At 50.0% G+C, this 17,038-nt stretch overlaps 1 protein-coding gene and 1 pseudogene across 1 annotated transcript in view; one reads left to right on the top strand and one right to left on the bottom strand.

The window, feature by feature from the left end:
* The window catches only part of SMAD2 (SMAD family member 2), a 961,241-nt gene that overhangs the window by 7,306 nt on the left and 936,897 nt on the right, over nt 1-17,038 (top strand). The window lies entirely within an intron of this gene.
* Nucleotides 6,868-6,937, bottom strand: LOC126021777 (uncharacterized; annotated as a pseudogene).

The raw sequence follows: 17,038 nt of genomic DNA on the forward strand, positions 1-17,038 counted from the left end.
AGTAACCTCTGAGTGCTGCCGGGTATGACAAAAAAAGAAAAAGAGAAAAAGCTGTGTAGAGGAAACAGGACAGCTTCCCCACATTGAGGTGTCCATCTAAAAAAGGTGTGGGGTTAACTCCTTTTATTTCGCTGCTCACTCTCCATCTCGGGGTGCCTGCTTCTCCACCTGAGATAGTCTCGACTCCCAGCTGCCCAAGAAGCCTTTGTCTTCTCACTCTCAATAAAAATATTTTACTTTGGGCCAGAGCAATAGTACAGTGAGTAGGGTACTGGCTTTGCTTTGCAAGTGTCTGAATCCAGAATCAAGCCCCAGCATCCCATATGATCCCCCAGCCCCACCCAGATTCCTGAGCACAGAGCCAGAAAGCTCTGAGCACTGCAGGATGTGACCCCAAAACAAGGTATTTTATTTTCCATTGTCTTCTGAAGTTTTGAGTTTTGTTTGTTGTTTTTGTCTTGTTTGCTTTTGGCTTTTTTGTTTGTTTTTGGCTGATGCAGCTGATTCTCCAGTCTCTTGGGATTCCCCCCTTCTCCCTCCAATGTCATTTGTATGTACACTGAGAACTTCTCTTGAAGCCGCAGGGTATGTCTGATTTCTGAAGATTGAATGTGGAAACCAGCGAATGGATTTAGCATCCAAGCACAGTTGGAAGGCCATTTGCTTTGGATGTGGGCGACCCAGGCTCGACCCCCAGCATCCCATGTGGTCCCCCAAGCCTGCCAGGACTGATTTCTGAGTGCAGAAGTAACCGCTGAGCGTCGCTGGGTGTGTCTCAAAAACCAAAAATGAAATCTCACAGCTTCTCGCCCCACTGACTTTACCATCCTGATGCTGCAGGTGATATGGGGAAATGAGCAAAACAGGAGCCCCGAGGAAATAGTTTTAATCTCTCTGCTTGGCCCACCAGTGACAGGAACCTGGGACCACTCAGCATCAAGCCAGGGGTATAGGGCCCATGCCTCCTACAGGAGCCCCACCTGGATTTGCCCATGTCCATCATGGAGACCCAAGTGGGGAAGTCCTCAAGTGTGTGTGAGGAAGGAGGAACAGTGATGGGCTTGTGGGGACTCCTGCCTGGTGCAGGGACAAAGCGAGCAGGAGGAGAAGCTGCCTCTCTGACAACCGCCCTCAACATAACTTCTTCCAGGAAGGAAGAACTTCTTCCTGGCCTGGCCCTCCTTGGACTCCCACAGCTCAGCCACAGTCCTGCCACCCTAGAGGGTCTTCTGGGTGATGGGGAGAGGAGACAGTGCCCCCTAGTGGGTGCATCCTCCCCCTCTTCTCCATGTGGGCCCCCAGTAAGGAGCACATCCTCTCCCTCCCCTGTGCCGCCCACCTTTCTGCTGTGCACATAATGGACACTGTGGCCTCTAAGAAGGGGGCACTGGATGTGGCCAGGCTTGGGGCACTTACAGGGGCTTCTCTGCCCAGTTGACCAACACCAGGGCAGGCACCCCTATCTCAGCAGCCCTTTTTCCTGTGACCTTTTCCCCACTGGCCCTCCTTTGGGAAGGGAGGTGAGGGCCAGACACAGGGCCTCAATTCTGGGGGGACGATGGTGTAGCAGCCTCTCCGGGGTCACTGGATGGAAAACCAGACCCTTCCCCAGTCCTCCAGCCCCCCTGTGGCCCTTCTCAGCTTGGAACCCAGAAGTTTCCTTTGCTCAGACTACAGGGGCTTAATCTGGAAGTCCTAGTGCTCCCATGGGGGTGTGGGGGGGGGGTCCCTATCCTGGGGTCTCTCCGGCCACATTCCCATACTATCTTTTTTTTTTTTTTTTTGGTTTTTGGGTCACACCCGGCAGTGCTCAGGGGTTACTCCTGGCTCTATGCTCAGAAATCAATCCTGGCAGGCTCAGGGGACCTTATGGGATGCCGGGATTCGAACCACCAACCTGCATGAAAGGCAAACGCCTTATCTCCATGCTATTTCTCTGGCCCTTCCCATACTATCTTGGTACACTCAGGGCCCCTCTACCAGGCTTGGGGACACAGGTCAGACCAGCTTAGGACCCCTTGTCCAAAATCCTCATTTTACCTGTTCAGTCTTTCCTACTGCTATTTCGGGGCCACGGGTGCCAGAGGTGCCCAGGACTCTGTATCCTCAGAGACCCAGCAAGTATGACTCCTAATGCCACAGACCCATGACACACTGAAAACCGTGTCTGAGCCCACGTCTGGGTTTCTGGATGCAGTTGCTGGGGGTGGGGTGGGACTGACTCGGACCCCGGGGGCCTCTCCAGGCAGATTCAGATTTATTCATGTGTACCCCAAGGCCACATCAGAAGGCCATGCAGCCCTGGGATGCAGAGGCCAAGCCCAAGGACAAGCGCAGAGCAGAGCAGACCCAAAAAAGGAGGGAAATGGCAGCCTAGCTCCCAGGTAAATGAGCCCCACACACAATCACACCTTTCTTCTGCTGCTGCCGTTTTTTTTAAATCTGGACGGAGGGAAAGTGTGTGCCCTACAGACAACTTTGAAACTGCTCTCCAGGCGTGTGAAAGCAGAATGAGTGTGTGTGTGTGTGTGTGTGTGTGTGTGTGTGTGTGTGTGTGTGTGTGAGTGAGAGAGAGAGAGAGAGAGAGAGACAGAGAGAGAGAGAGAGACAGAGAGAGAGAGAGAAAGAGAGAGAATGGGCCTTTGTCTACAAATCTGTGTGTGGCGCCCCCTGGAACTTAGCAGTGCTCAACCTAGGCCACTGTACTTGACTGCCCTGAGAGCGGCCTCTCCTCAAGAAGTCCTTGGGAATCCCCAGTCCCCAGAAGGCTGGGCTCAGCTCCCTACCTTGCCTGTTAAACCTAGTGGTAGCCTGAGGCTTTCCACCCCAACACACACACACACACACACACACACACATATACACACACACACACACACACACACACACACACACACACACACACACACACACACACACACACCACTCCCCACCAGTCCAGGCCCTCCTGGCTTGTCTCCCTGTGACCCTGGAGAGACTGCAGCTCCATCTGTCAGTGCCCTCTGATCCTAGCACCACAAGGTGGAGGGGAAGGCTAGTAACCTTGGCTCTGGGGCTCCCACGGGCCCCACCCCTCGGACCATCAGGATTCTGCAGAGGTGGGTGGGGTTGACATCTGGGTCAGAGCCTCAGGTAAAGTCACAGGTCACATCATTTATGCCCCATCCACTGGGAGAGTCTTGCTGCCCAGGGGTGTGGCCGTTGAGCTCTTATTTCTGAACTGCCTTGACTGAGGTGTGGCTCCTCCCTACCCTTGCTCAGAGATGCTTAGGGGTCCGGCCCCCACCCTTCACTTGTGTCCCCTGGGTAGTCTCAGGATGGCCCTTGTGGACCCTGGAATGGAGAGGAAGGCAGGGATGCAGATTGGGAGCCCCAGGATTTCCTGGCCTGGCCCATTTCTGGCACAGATGTGGTTCAGGCTGACTCCATAACCGGGCAGCACACAGAGCCCAACCCCGACCCCTCCATGGACTGGATGTGAACAGGATGTGGACAGGGTCTGAACCCACTGGTGTCTCATCACCTAGCCCTGAAATGGCTAAACTGCTCAAAGTTTATGGAAGGGAAACTAAGGCTGCCAGTAGTCACTCTAGTATATCCTCTCCCTGGATTGGGGGGTGTCACATCCCAACATGCCCAGGACCCTTCTGAGAGTGTCAGCTGAGGTCCAGGATCCTCCAGGAGGACACCACAGACACCCCCCTTCAGGTTTTCTAGCCACATCATGATAGGATAGGACACCTTAAGGAATGGACTCTTTCCCAGGGAAGCTGGTATGGGGTCCTGGACCCCTGGGCTCTCCCCTTCCTCCCTGCCTGCCTCTCACTCCTCTCAAACACACCAAGCTGGAATAGAGGCAAGTGGCAGCACAGGAGAAAGGCATTGAGGTAGGGTGGGGGAGGGAGGGAAGAGCTCCCTTGGGGTAACCACTGGGGATGGAGGGAAGGGCCGGAAATGCCAGCTAGGGCTGGGGAAGTTTCCCTATGCTGAGCTTGGCAGGGGTCCTGATCTCTGTGGCTAGCCATTTTGGGCTGAGGCTGCAAAGTCCTAGGGCTACCCACCTGGCCCCTTGCCCCATGTGTGTGTGGGGAGGGGCATAGTGATCACAGAGGAGAAGCTGGGCTTGTCTTCTCCTGGGGACTGTTCCTCTGCTCTGTGCCCACTGGGGCTTGTAACGGGAAGGGCCCCATGCTACCCTGGGAGCCTGTGATGTTAAGGGGCCACATTCCAGGTACAGATCCCTTTTATCCTGAGCACTGAGTGGGACTGGGCAAACCAGACAGTCCCTTCCTTGGGGAGAAGCAGCTGGGGGGGGGGGGAACTAGGCTAAGGTCTGTGCAGGGGTCTGACAAACCCCAGCACAGCGGCTCTCTGACCTCTTGCTGATTCTGACACATTCTTAGCATAGTATGATGAATTCAAGGGTCCATCACACACACACACACACACACACACACACACACACACACACACACATGGGTTGGAGAGATAATACAGTGGGTAGGGCACTAGGCTTGCTTGGGGGCTGACCTGGATTTAATCCTGACACCCTATGTGGTACTGTTTCCCCATCCACCCTTCCAGCCCTATTGGGGTGATCCAAGAGTAGAACCAGGAAGAAGTCCTGAACGTAACTGGTTGTAGACCCCTCAAACCCCCCTCCGTCAAAAAAAAAAAAAAAAAAAACTCAACAAACTCAAGAGTAAATGGGGGCCGGGAAGGTGGTGCTAGAGGTAAGGTGCTTGCCTTGCAAGCGCTACCTCGGTTCGATCCCCCGGCGTCCCATATGGTCCCCCCAAGCCATGAGCGACTTCTGAGCACATAGCCAGGAGTAACCCCTGAGCATTAAACGGGTGTGGCCCAAAAACCAAAAAAAAAAAAAAAAAAAAGAGTAAATGGGACTGTCTTCAACTCTGTGGAGAATTTCCATGCAAACCCATCACTGAGCAGAGTCGAATTTTTGCCAAAGTTCAGAGGAACAAGACAGGATCCCCCCTACCCCAGACCTTCAGTGTCCTTGGCCATTGGTTCAAGGGCAAGCATTCCAGCAAGCCCCTGCTTTCAGGAACTCTATCCTCATTACCCCTCTGAAGTCAGAGAGCTCTTGCATCACCAAAGTGCAGAGGTGGGAAGCACTATCTTTGCTCACAACTTTACAGGCAAACGGCAGCTGAGAAGACTAACTTGCTCCAGGCAGCCAGACAGAAAATGACTGAGCTGGGACTTGAATCCAGACAGTCTGGCTCTGCAGCCCCAAGCACACTAGGCCACCCTGGGGCCCAGGGTAAGGCTGGAGACTTGAAAGTGGCCGCAACTGCCATGCTGAGTCATGAGACCCCCCTCCCTGCCCCAGGGCCTGGCCTGGCCTTGGGATCAGGAGGCATCAAAGGCTCGTGGAAAGTTCTAGGCCTGCGGGGCACATTCAATTCATGAGTCTTTGAGCTGTGCCTTTTTTTGCAAGGGCTCCAGTCTTCCCCATTTCCAGAGTTCCCAGAACTCCCTCTTCTGCTTCTCATCAAATGTGCTGGAGCTAGAGGTGCCAATCTCGCCTGTCCCTCCACCCAGAGTTTGTCCAGGAGCAGAGGACAGGGGCAGGGGGCTGTGTGCCACCTTTGCTAGCACCTCGTTTCCCCCATGCACCCTGACTGGAGTCTCAGCCCCACCACTTCCCCACTCTGACCTTGGGCAACGTCCCTTCCCTCTCTGAGCCTCAATTTGCTTGGCTATAAAAGCAGAGCTGTAATCTCCATACCCTAGTGATGCAAGACTTACAGATAGCGCAGAGAATGGGCCTGTGTGATGTCCTTCCCCCATAAACAGCAAGGATTTTTATAAGCCTTTTAGAATGTAGGAATGCAGTGTGAGAAAATTTTTTTAAAAATTTAGGAAGAAGGGGGGGCTGGAGAGATAGCATGGAGGTAGGGCATTTGCCTTGCATGCAGAAGGATGGTGGTTCAAATCCCGACATCCCACATGGTCCCCTAAGCCTGCCAAGAGTGATTTCTGAGCATAGAGCCAGGAATATCCCCTGAGCACAGCTCGGTGTGACCAAAAAAAACTTTCTTTTGGAAGAAGGGCTGTAGGGCGTTTGCCTTGCATGCAGCCAATACAGGATGGTGGTTTGAATCCCGGCATCCAATATGGTCTCCCATGCCTGCCTGGAGCGCAATGCCAGGATTAACCCGAGTGCTGCCGGGTGTGACCCCAAAACAAACGAACAAAAAAATTTTTGGAAGAAGCCTCTGGTCAAAGAGGTTGTCCTCAAAGGCAGTGGAAGAGGCCGATGGAGAAGGGGGCACCCCACCTTTACCCCAGTAAGGCAAGAAGCACCAAGAGCAGATGAGCAAACCAGGCAGAGAAGATTGAGACAAAAATCCCCATTTGGGCCTCTGACCAAGCCAAATATTTTGTTTGTTTGGGGTTATTTTGGGGGATTGGCTTTAGACTTCACCCGGCAGTGCTCAGGGGTTACTCCTGGCCCTGTGCTCAGGAATCATTCCTGGCAGTGCTTGGGGGATCATATGGGATGCCAAATATTATCAAACAGGAGTGGCTGCGTGCAAGGCAAGCATCTGAACTGCTGTGCTATATTGCTCCAGCCCCAGGTCAAATATTTTGGGGTGTGCTAGCATAATCGGTGCTCACCGAGAAATCACGCCAGAGAGGAGACTGGGACTGTCTGTTCGGCTGCCCCCAGGGTGCGTGGGTGAGGATGGAGAAAGAATTCCTGCCTGGCCTGCGTGACTAACCTGGATGGGAAGGAGCTCTCTCTCTCTCTCTCTCTCTCTCTCTCTCTCTCTCTCTCTCTCTCTCTCTCTCTCTCTCTCTCTCTCTCTCTCTCTCTCTCTCAGACCTGGACCCTATAGACATTCTTGTGCAGGGGCCATGCTAATCTTCTCTGTATCGTTTCTAGTATTTGTGCTGCCGAAGCGAGCACTCCCATAGACATTCTTTAAGAAAACAAGGCCTGTGACCTTGCCCAACTGTTCTGTCCTGAGAACCCCACCAAGCAAAGATGAGCTGTGCTGTGTAGTGGCCCATAGGATGCAAGATGGGGTACCAGTGTACCAGTGCAAGAAGCTGGGGAGCCTCTAGTGCTCATTTTCTTTTTTTTTTTTTAAAGTGGGAATTGTGGGGCCAGAGAGATAGCATGGAGGTAGGACATTTGCCTTGCATGCAGAAGGATGGTGGTTCGAATTCAGGTATCCCACATAGTCCCCTGAGCCTGCCAGGAGCGATTTCTGAGTTTCTGATTTCTGATTTCTGCCAGGAGTAACCCGAGCGCTGCCGGGTATGACCCCCCCCCCCAAAAAAAAAAGTAATAGAAAGTGAACAGAGAATTTAAAAATTGGAAGAAGAGGAGAGAATTCATTAGCAGTTATATTTGTGAAATTTATTGTATCTGCTATTAAGTCATTAATGCAATAGCTGAAGATTTAGTATGCTCTCATTTTTTTCTCCAGAGATGGGAAATACATTTAAGAAAAGTGTGTGTGGCAATTGTCATTTGCATAGGCACAGCAAAATATGGAAGAAATCGGAAATAAACACCTAAAAAACAAGGAGATCTTACCCCCAAAGCACCTTGGCATAAGACCAACTCAAGGCTCCAGGCATACTTGGTTGTCCAACCCTCTAGTCATTCTTGGTGGTCAGCTCTTCAGTCTCACAGTTGTTGCTGTCAGGTTTCTGTAGTTATAGATCCTGGTTTCTGTACAGGTCCTGTGTCGAAGACTGGGTGGTGTGTTGTGTCATCAGTTAACATTGCAGAGAATCCGGCCCTAAAAGTAGACAATTGCTGTTGCCTGGTTAGTCAGGGTGATATAAGAACTGTTTTTGGAGTAAGTCAGTGCTCACTTTCTTGAGGGAATTCTGGGAGGTAAGGGAGGTGCTGGGTGCTGGAAATATCCTAAGACCCAGGGGGTTGAAGGACAGACACTTTCTATCATCATTGAGTGGACATTTTTCCTGAAAACACTTATTTGGTCGATTTTTGAGGGGCCAGGTCCAGTTATGCTTTGGGGCCACTGCTCTGTGCTTTAGGAAATCTTGTGGTGATGGGGGATTGAATATAAGCATGTGTTCAACTCTCTCTCTCTCTCTCTCTCTCTCTCTCTCTCTCTCTCTCTCTCTCTCTTTTCCCCCTAAAAGCACTTTTATCTATAACTAATTCAGGATACATTTTTCTTTAAGGGTTTTTTTTTTTTTTTTTTTTTTTTGGTTTTTGGGCCACACTCGGTGACGCTCAGGGGTTACTCCTGGCTATGCACTCAGAAGTCGCTCCTAGCTTGGGGGACCATATGGGATGCCGGGGGATCGAACCGAGGTCCGTCCTAGGCTAGCGCAGGTAAGGCAGGCACCTTACCTTTAGCGCCACCGCCCGGCCCCCCTTTAAGGGTTTTTACAGGGAGAAAGAAGAAAACTTGAGCACAGAGAGGAGAGCACAGATAAGCTGGGACCCAAGGTCAGGAAGCAGGACAAGTCTGACATCTGGACGTGGGTGTGTTGTGGGGGCATGGAACAGGAGCTTTGGAGCCCTGGGGTCTCTGGGGGGCTTCACTCCCTGCTATGTGTTGCTGAGGAGGTACTTACACACGCACACACACACACACACACACACACACACACAGCCCCATGTTTAACAAATAATAGACAGCTGGAGCCATGGGGACTGAATGGAGCCAACCGGAAAGTTGGGCGGCTGTCCCTGGAGCCAGCCCCCCGCAGGCCCATTTTCTGGAGACAGCCTCAGAGGCCTAAGAGATAAGCTGGCGTCTCTGCTGGACTTGTGCCTGTCTGCCACTGGGGCCAGAGCCCCACAACTTCTGGAAAATTCTGCAGATATAGCTTCTCTATCTGGACTCTTGCTGGCAGGAGGCCTGGGGAAGGCTGCTTGGGTGGGAGGGGGGAGGCAGGGAACTGAGATTACCACTTCCCCTCCCTGGCCAGGGGGAACTGGGAGCCCTAGAGACAACAGGGCTGTTGGGGCAATTGGTGGCCCAGACCTTCAGACTTTCACCCAAAAAAAAAAAATGCTATGTTTGGTCTCTAGAGTTACTAAGAGCAGAGAGAAGACAACGGAAAGCAATCTTCTTTTTTTCTCTTGAGAATGTTAATTTTTTAATTAACAAATGTTAATTTAACAAATGTTTAATTTGTTTCATTTAACAATGTTAACAAATGTTTTTAGTTGAATCACCAGTGAGACACAGTTACAGCGTTGTTCATGATTGAATTTTAGTCATACAATGTTCCAACATCCAGAAAGCAATCTTTTGGCTACTTAGAAACTGGTGAGTCTCATTAAGAAACTTTCAAAGACAAATAAATGACACACCAAGTAAAACTGCTTGTTTTTCGTTGTAGTAAGAAAAAGAAAAAACATTTTTAAGAAATTTTGTATAATGGGGCCGGAGAGATAGCATGGAGGTAGGGTGTTTGCCTTGCATGCAGAAGGACGGTGGTTCGAATCCGGCATCTCATATGGTCCCCCGAGCCTGCCAGGAGTAATTTCTGAGCGTAGAGCCAGGAGTAACCCCTGAGCACTGCCAGGTGTGACCCAAAAACAAAAACAAACAAAAAAAATTTTTTTTGTTTAAAAGATTAGAATGATGGGGCTAGAGAGATAGTACAGCAGGCAAGGCACTTGCTTTGTTGCATGCAGCCAACCCAAGTAGGATCCCCAGTACCAGAGATGGTTCCCAGCCCTTTCAGTAGTGATTCCTATGTGCAAAGCCAAGAATAACCCACCCAGGGGCCGGAGAGATAGCCTGAAGGTAAGGTGTTTGTTTGCCTTTCATGCAGAAGGACAGTGGTTCGAATCCAGGCATCCCATATGGTCCTCTGTGCCTGCCAGGGGCGATTTCTAAGCATAGAGCCAGGAGTAACCCCTGAGTGCTGCCGGATGTGACCCAAAAACCCAAAAACCAAAAAAAAAAAAAAAAACCCTCCCAGGATATGCACTCAAGAAAAAATAGAATGTAGGGTGAAGCATGTTAATTAACTTTTAGGCAGGATCCCTCTGGGTAGAAAGGCATAAGATGCACATCGAGACATGGCATGGCAATCTAGATGAAAAAGGGCCAAAAAGGGGGGCCGGGAAGGTGGCACTAGAGATAAGGTGTCTGCCTTGTAAGCGCTACCAAGAAATGGACCGCGGTTCGATCCCCGGCGTCCCATATGGTCCCACCAAGCCAGGGGCGATTTCTGAGCACATAGCCAGGAGTAACCCTTGAGCGTCAAACGGGTGTGGCCCAAAAACCAAAAAAAAAAAAAAAAAAAAGAAAGAAAAAAAAGAAAAAGAGCCAAAGAGGAAGAGGAAGAGATACCTGTATCTCTTCATGGTCTCCGCATGGTCTCTAGCACTGCCAAGGAGGACCCTCAAACAAAATAAATTAGGCAATACAAAAAGAAAGTCCCCAAGTGGAGGTAAACATTTTGTATATGTGCTGCCGAAGCGAGCACAAGGGGGTAAACTTTTTGGATAGGATTTTGGGGGGGGGGGTGATGCTCAGTGGTTACACCTAGCTATGTGCTCAGAAATTGCCCCTAGGGGCCGGAGAGATAGCATGGAGGTAAGGCGTTTGCCTTTCATGCAGGAGGTCATCGGTTCAAATCCCAGCGTCCCATATGGTCCCCCGTGCCTGCCAGGAGCAATTTCTGAGCCTGGAGCCAGAAATAACCCCTGAACACTGCCGGGTGTGACCCAAAAAAACCACAAAAAAAAAAAAAAAAAGAAATTGCCCCTAGCTTGGGGGACCACATGAGATATGTGGTCTGTCCTAGGTTAGTGCATGCAAGGCAAACTCCCTACCGCTTGTGCCACTGCTCCAGCCCCTTGGATAGGATTATATAAGATACATTTTTTTTTTTTTTTTTTTTTTAGTTTTTGGGTCACACCCAGCAGCGCTCAGGGGTTACTCCTGGCTCCATGCTTAGAAATTGCTCTTGGCAGGCTCGAGGGACCATATGGGACACCAGGATTCAAACCACCGTCCTTCTGCATGCAAGGCAAACGCCTTACCTCCATGCTATCTCTCCAGCCCCTAAAATACATTTTTAATTAAATTGCTATGTAATACACAATTCCAAAGCTGTTCATGATTGAGTTTTAGTCATACAGTGTACAATACCCATCCCTTTAATAGTGTACATATCCTGTCGCCAATGTTCCCAGTTTCCCTCCCCGTGTGCCCTGTGGCAGATCTTTTTCTTCTCTCTTTCTCTCTCCATCTCTCTCTCTCCCCCTTGGGTTTTTTGTTTGTTTGTTTGTCTGTCTGGTGTTTTTTTGTTTGTTTTTTGTTTTTTTGGGTCACACCTGACAGCACTCAGGGTTACTCCTGGCTCTGTGCTCAGCAATCGCTCCTGACAGGCACAGGGGACCATATGGGATGCTGGGCTTTGAACTACCATCATCCTGGATCAGCTGCTTGCAAGGCAAATGCCCTACCGCTGTGCTCTCTCTCCGGCCCCTCTCTCTTCCTTTTAAGCAGTGGTTTGCATATCACTTTACCTCCTTTCAGCACCCAGTTCTTGTTGAGAGGGATCATTTCCAACTATCATTGTCATAGTGTTCCCTTCTCTGCCCTAACTGCACTCTGTACTCTTGGTGGCAAGTGTCCTATCATGGACCAATCCTCCTAATCCTCGTCTCTATTGTAACCCAAAGTTTGTTTTGTTTTGTTTTGTTTGTTTTGTTTTGTTTTTTTATGCTCATAAGGGCAGAGAGTACAGGGGAAGAAGGTGCATGCTTTGTATGGTCAACCAGGGTTCAATCCCTGGCTCCCCATATCATTCCTGAAGCTGCAGCAGAAGCGATCACTGAGCACAGAGACAAAAGTAAACCCTGAGCACAGTTGGATGCAACCCAAAACAAAAAATAAAATAAAAAAGATGCCTTTTTCCTCTGCATTCTTAGGTATATTGTAGCACTAGTCACAATAGCCAGAATCTGGGAATAACCCAAGTGTTCATGAGCAGATGAGAGGATAAAGAGGTACATCTACACAATGGAATACTATGCAGCTGTTAGGGAAAAAAAATCAAGTAATGAAATTTGCTTAGATATGGATGGATAGGGAAAGAATTATGCTGAGCGAAATGAGTCAGAAGGAGAGGGATAGATATAGAATGATCTCTCATTTGTAGGATATTTAAAAAATGATAGCATGGTAATAATGTCTAGAGACGATAGAGACAAGGGCCAAGAGAATCAGTCCATGGTAAGAAGCTTGCCACAAATAGCAAGAGGGTGCAAGTCAGGCAGAGAAGGAAACACTACAACGATAGTTGGAACTGATCCCTCTAGACAAAAATTGGGTGCTGAAAGGAGATAAAGTGATAGGCATGGTACTCCTTCAGTAACAATATTGCAAACCACAATGTCTAAAGGGGGGAAAGAAAGGAGAGAGGGGAGGGAAGAGAAAGAGAAGAAAAACATCTGCCCTAGAGACAGGCAGTGGGGTGGGCAACTGGGGACATTGGTGGTAGGAACTGTGCACTGGGGAAGGGTATTGTACATTATATGCCTGAAACTCAATCATGAACAACTTTATATCTTTGATAATAACAACTGTGTTATTAACCTTGTAACCAGTGTTTAAAGAAGTTTTTTTTTAATGCCTTTTATATCTAGTAATTCGAGAAAATTACAAGCTGACCAAAAAAAAAAAAAAAAAAAAAAGGAAGAAGCCATTTCTTTCTTGCTCTCAGCTTGGAAAGGGCCTTGGACAGGTCACAGAAAGGGCTAAGGCACCCCTGTGAATGCCTTGATGAGTGCTGCTCTCCTGTGCACAGAGTCCCTGACCCTGACTTCCAACCTCGCTATTCCGTGGCTGGGGACACCGTGTAGGAAAGCCTGGCACCAGCTCAGAGGATGCTCTGTAAGATGACTGTAAGGGCATTAGTTCTGAACTAGCACAACCTCGGGACCACGAGCATGCCAGAGACAAGGAGCCGCCCCAATCAGTCCAGTTAGACTCTTTCTGTTGGTCCAAAGGGAAGCCAGCAGGGCTTCCTAGGAAGGAGACACATCCGGTGCCCACCATGCTTCCTTGCCGCTCCCCTGCTGCCTCCTAAATCTGAGGCCAGAAGTCTGCGAGATCCATCTTGCCGGACCTATCTCACCATTCTCCTTTGTTCCACAGATCTCTTGTGCAGGCCAGGGAGGAGAGAGGAGCAGACAGACAGATGGATCAACCGACCTATAGACTTCTGTTCAGGGTAGAGCTTGGGGGCAACCTGCATCCTGGCAAGTTCCACCAGTTCCACCAAAGAGCCCCTGTGTCCTTTATTGTGTCTGCTCTCACCTGGCCCCCTTCTGGCCCTCAAACTTTGAAAGCCCTCCTCTTGCCTCGTTCCTGAGTCTCTGCTGAGTCTCTGTGTTTGCATTTTTCACTCACCACACGTTTGGAGTCCATAGAGCCCTGGTGCATGCTGGTTCCTGGAGAGAGGGGGCCCTGGGTGAGTGTGCCCCATAATAACTGGTCGCTTGGTACAAGAGGAAATTGAGGTGCTGGGGAGAGAAAATTACCAGCTCTAGCTAAAAGCAGGGGTCAGAGCTGGTGCTGCCTGCCCCCACCTCCCACCACTGTACTGATGTTGTAGCCCTCTTTAAGGAAGAGCCTCCTATCTCATTATCCCTCTGGGGCAATCCTGGGGTGTTCATCCTCAGGGCCCTGGGACACTCCTGAGAGACAAAGTGTGGGTGAGTGCATGACACCCAATTCTGCCTACCCAGGGTGAGGGCAGAAAGCCCCAGAGTGGAAGGAAGGGAAGGTCGGTGGAGAAGTGAGGTGGGGCTGGAAAGAAGGGGCCTGGCCCTGGGCTCTGCCCGCACCCCGCATCCGCGCGTGTTTTGACACGCCAGGCTCGGAGGAGGGTGTAATTATTTTCAGTGAGGGTTTCGTAAGGTATCATTAATGGATCGCTTCCTGCCCGCCGCGCAGGGCGGTTGCTTAGAGACTGGGTGAAGGGGCACATTCTGCGAAGGGCTGCGTGAGAATCCCGAGAGGGCCGCCCCTGTTCTCCAGCAGACAGCCAGGAGCCGGGCGAGCCCTGCCTTCTTCCGGGGAGCCAGAAATTCCAGAGCCTGCTCTGTGCTCCGGCCTGTCCTAGCTCCAGTATCTGTGACCCAACGTGGGGGTATCTGCATGGGGCAGTACCCTGAGGCCAGCCAGGGCTGCTCCCACCGGGGGTTGCCGGTGGCAGCTGGCTACTGGATGATGTTGTCTGGTATCGGGAAAATCCGAGATTTCAGCATCAGAGAGACCCCACTCGCCAGCTTCTCTAACCGAGCAACTTGTGGGGAGTCTGGAAGCTTGCAACCAAGCTGTTTGTTGTTTTTGGACTCACCACTTATGTTCAGATCAGATTCCCCGTTCATAGCTCAATGGTCAATTTTGCGGATATTTAGGGGACCCTATGTGGTGCTGGGGATCAAACCAGGGTTGACTGAGGACAAGATAAAAACCATGCTCGCTGCTGTTGTATAGCTCTGTCTCCAGTTGGGCAAATTTGGATGAGAAGTTTAGCATCTCTGAGCCCAGTTCTCTGTCCATTCAACAGAGGCAGCACCATCAACCTTGCAGGGTTTAGAGCTTAGATGAGCTATAGGAAAGCCCTATCACTCCCTAAAGCTCACCCAACAAACACCCCTAAGCCAGCCCAAGAGGAACCAGGCACTGGAGGCCTGTGTGGGCTCAGTGGTCATGCCTCGCTGCAAAGGGAGCATCATGTTTGTGCATCTGGGGATGCCAGCCTCTGAGTTAGGACATCATGAAAAACAGCAGCAATGTTCCTCTCTTCTTTTCCCCCTCCCCTTACTGTTGTGTTGGGGAGATTCGGCCCAGAGCCACTCATCAGCTGGGACACTCTGCAGGGTACCTGTCAGGGGTCACCTACTTTCACTGCAGTCCCATGATGCTCCTGGGGCCATACACTCTATAGGGATCCACTATGGTGGGATTGTAGGGACTGCACATAATGCATGTGGGCAGTGCTAACTCAAGACTCATTTGCAAGGCTGATGTTTGGCCACTGAGTCATCCTGAGTCCTACCGCCTGTATACAAAGCCTTTGGGGGTGGGGGGGGAGTACACTCAGCAGTGTCCAGGGTTTCCTGATGGCTCTGTGCTCAAGGGTCACTGCTGGGGAGGTTCAGGGGACTATATGTGATATCGAGCTCAGTTCCAACGCCTTCCCTGCTGTACTACTGTATCTCCTGCCTCTAAATAGTTTTTTCTAAAGAAATGATCTCAGGGGGGCCAGAGAGATAGCATGGAGATGAAGCGTTTGCCTTGCATTCAGAAGGTCGGTGGTTCGAATCTCGGCATTCCTGAGCCTGCCAGGAGAGATTTCTGAGCACGGAGCCAGGAGTAATCCCTGAGCGCTACTGGGTGGGTGTGACCCAAAAGGAAAAAAAAAAAGAAAAAGAAAAAGAATGATCTCAGACAAATGTGAAGGGAGAGAAATAAAATGATAGGTGTATGTTCAAAACAAAGGCAGGCCAGGGGCCTGAGCAATAGCACAGTAGTAGGGCATTTGCCTTGCATAGGGCCGACCCAGGATGAACCCTGGTTCGATAACCAGCATCCCATATGGTCTCCCAAGCATGTCAGGTGCGATTTCTGAGAGCAGAGCCAGGAGTAACCCCTGTGCACCACTGATGTGTCCCAAAACAAACAAACAAACAAAAAAAAGGCAAGACAGAATAAAGGCCAAACTTGTGTTGAGTTGGAGGACTATTTTGGTTTGAGGGCTACACTGAGTATTGCTTAGGGGTTACTCCTGGCTCTGAGCTCAAGGATTACTCCTGATGCTGCTCTGAAGACCATATGGTTTGCTGGTCCAATTCAGGTCAACCATATGCTGACAAGCATCCTACCTACTGTGCTATCACTCCAGCCTCTTGGTTTGCTTTTGGGTGCCATTTTTCCTACATGTCAGGAACACATCCTGGCCTGCCACCTCCCTAACCCCTAATTGAATTCCTGCCTCAATTCAGAGGGCTGCATTTGATGGCAAGAAGCGTGATTAATTGATTCCATTCTTCTCTTTCATGATCTCGCCTGCTTCGTATTATACTCAAACACCGACCAATGATCTACACATTACAGGAAACAATGAACAGTGAAGGGAACCCACAGATTGGGAGGGAATCACTGATCTGATAAAGCATAACCATCCTGAGCAGATAAAGAACTCCCATTATGCAACAACAAAAGGCCAAATGACCTGATTTTTTTAAATGATGAAACTGTCTGAATAGATATTTCTTCAAAGAAGATACACTAATGGCCCAAAAGCTCTTCTATTTAAAAGATAGATTGTATATGCTTGGCACGGGATGAATCTCAATGGTGATGTGCCTTGAAGCATGAGACCTGATTTGAGATATATATATATATATATATATACATATATATATATATACAATGCCAACTCATAAGAGAAATATGGGTAAAAAACATAGTGAGATATCAGTGCACATTGGGTCAGAGAAATAGAATATCGGGTAGGGTGCTTGCACTGCACATAGTCAACATGGGTTCAATCCTCGGCATCCCATATGGTCCCAAGGTTGCCAGGAGTGATTCTTGTGTGCAGAGAGCCAGGAGTAAGGCCTGAGCACTGCCAGGTATGGCCCCAAAACAAAACAAAAAGTTATCAGTGCACAACCATGAGGATAGCCATACAGAAAACAGAAGCATGAGAAAAGCCAAAGGAAAGAGGAAGTTTGTGCATGTGTGACTGATTCAGAAGCCTTGGGCCTAGAGGTGGACTTGGGTGCTAGCATGGCTGCTGGGCCGAGAGCCTGGCAGCACCACTGCGTCTGAGACGTTTTTCAAGTCACAAGAGCCACATTTCCATGGCTGGGCAAAATCAGAGGGATGGAAGGCGAGCTTGGGGGTTGCTCTGCAATGTGAAGCCCAGAGTTCCATCCCCACCGTCAAATGTGCTAAGTGCCACCCACCCTGGTGCATCGTTCTGGAGATTCCCCCACATTTTGGGGGTACCTTAACACAACACTGTGGCCAGG

Source organism: Suncus etruscus, chromosome 10, assembly GCF_024139225.1.
Source record: "Suncus etruscus isolate mSunEtr1 chromosome 10, mSunEtr1.pri.cur, whole genome shotgun sequence".
Lineage (NCBI taxonomy): Eukaryota > Metazoa > Chordata > Mammalia > Eulipotyphla > Soricidae > Suncus > Suncus etruscus.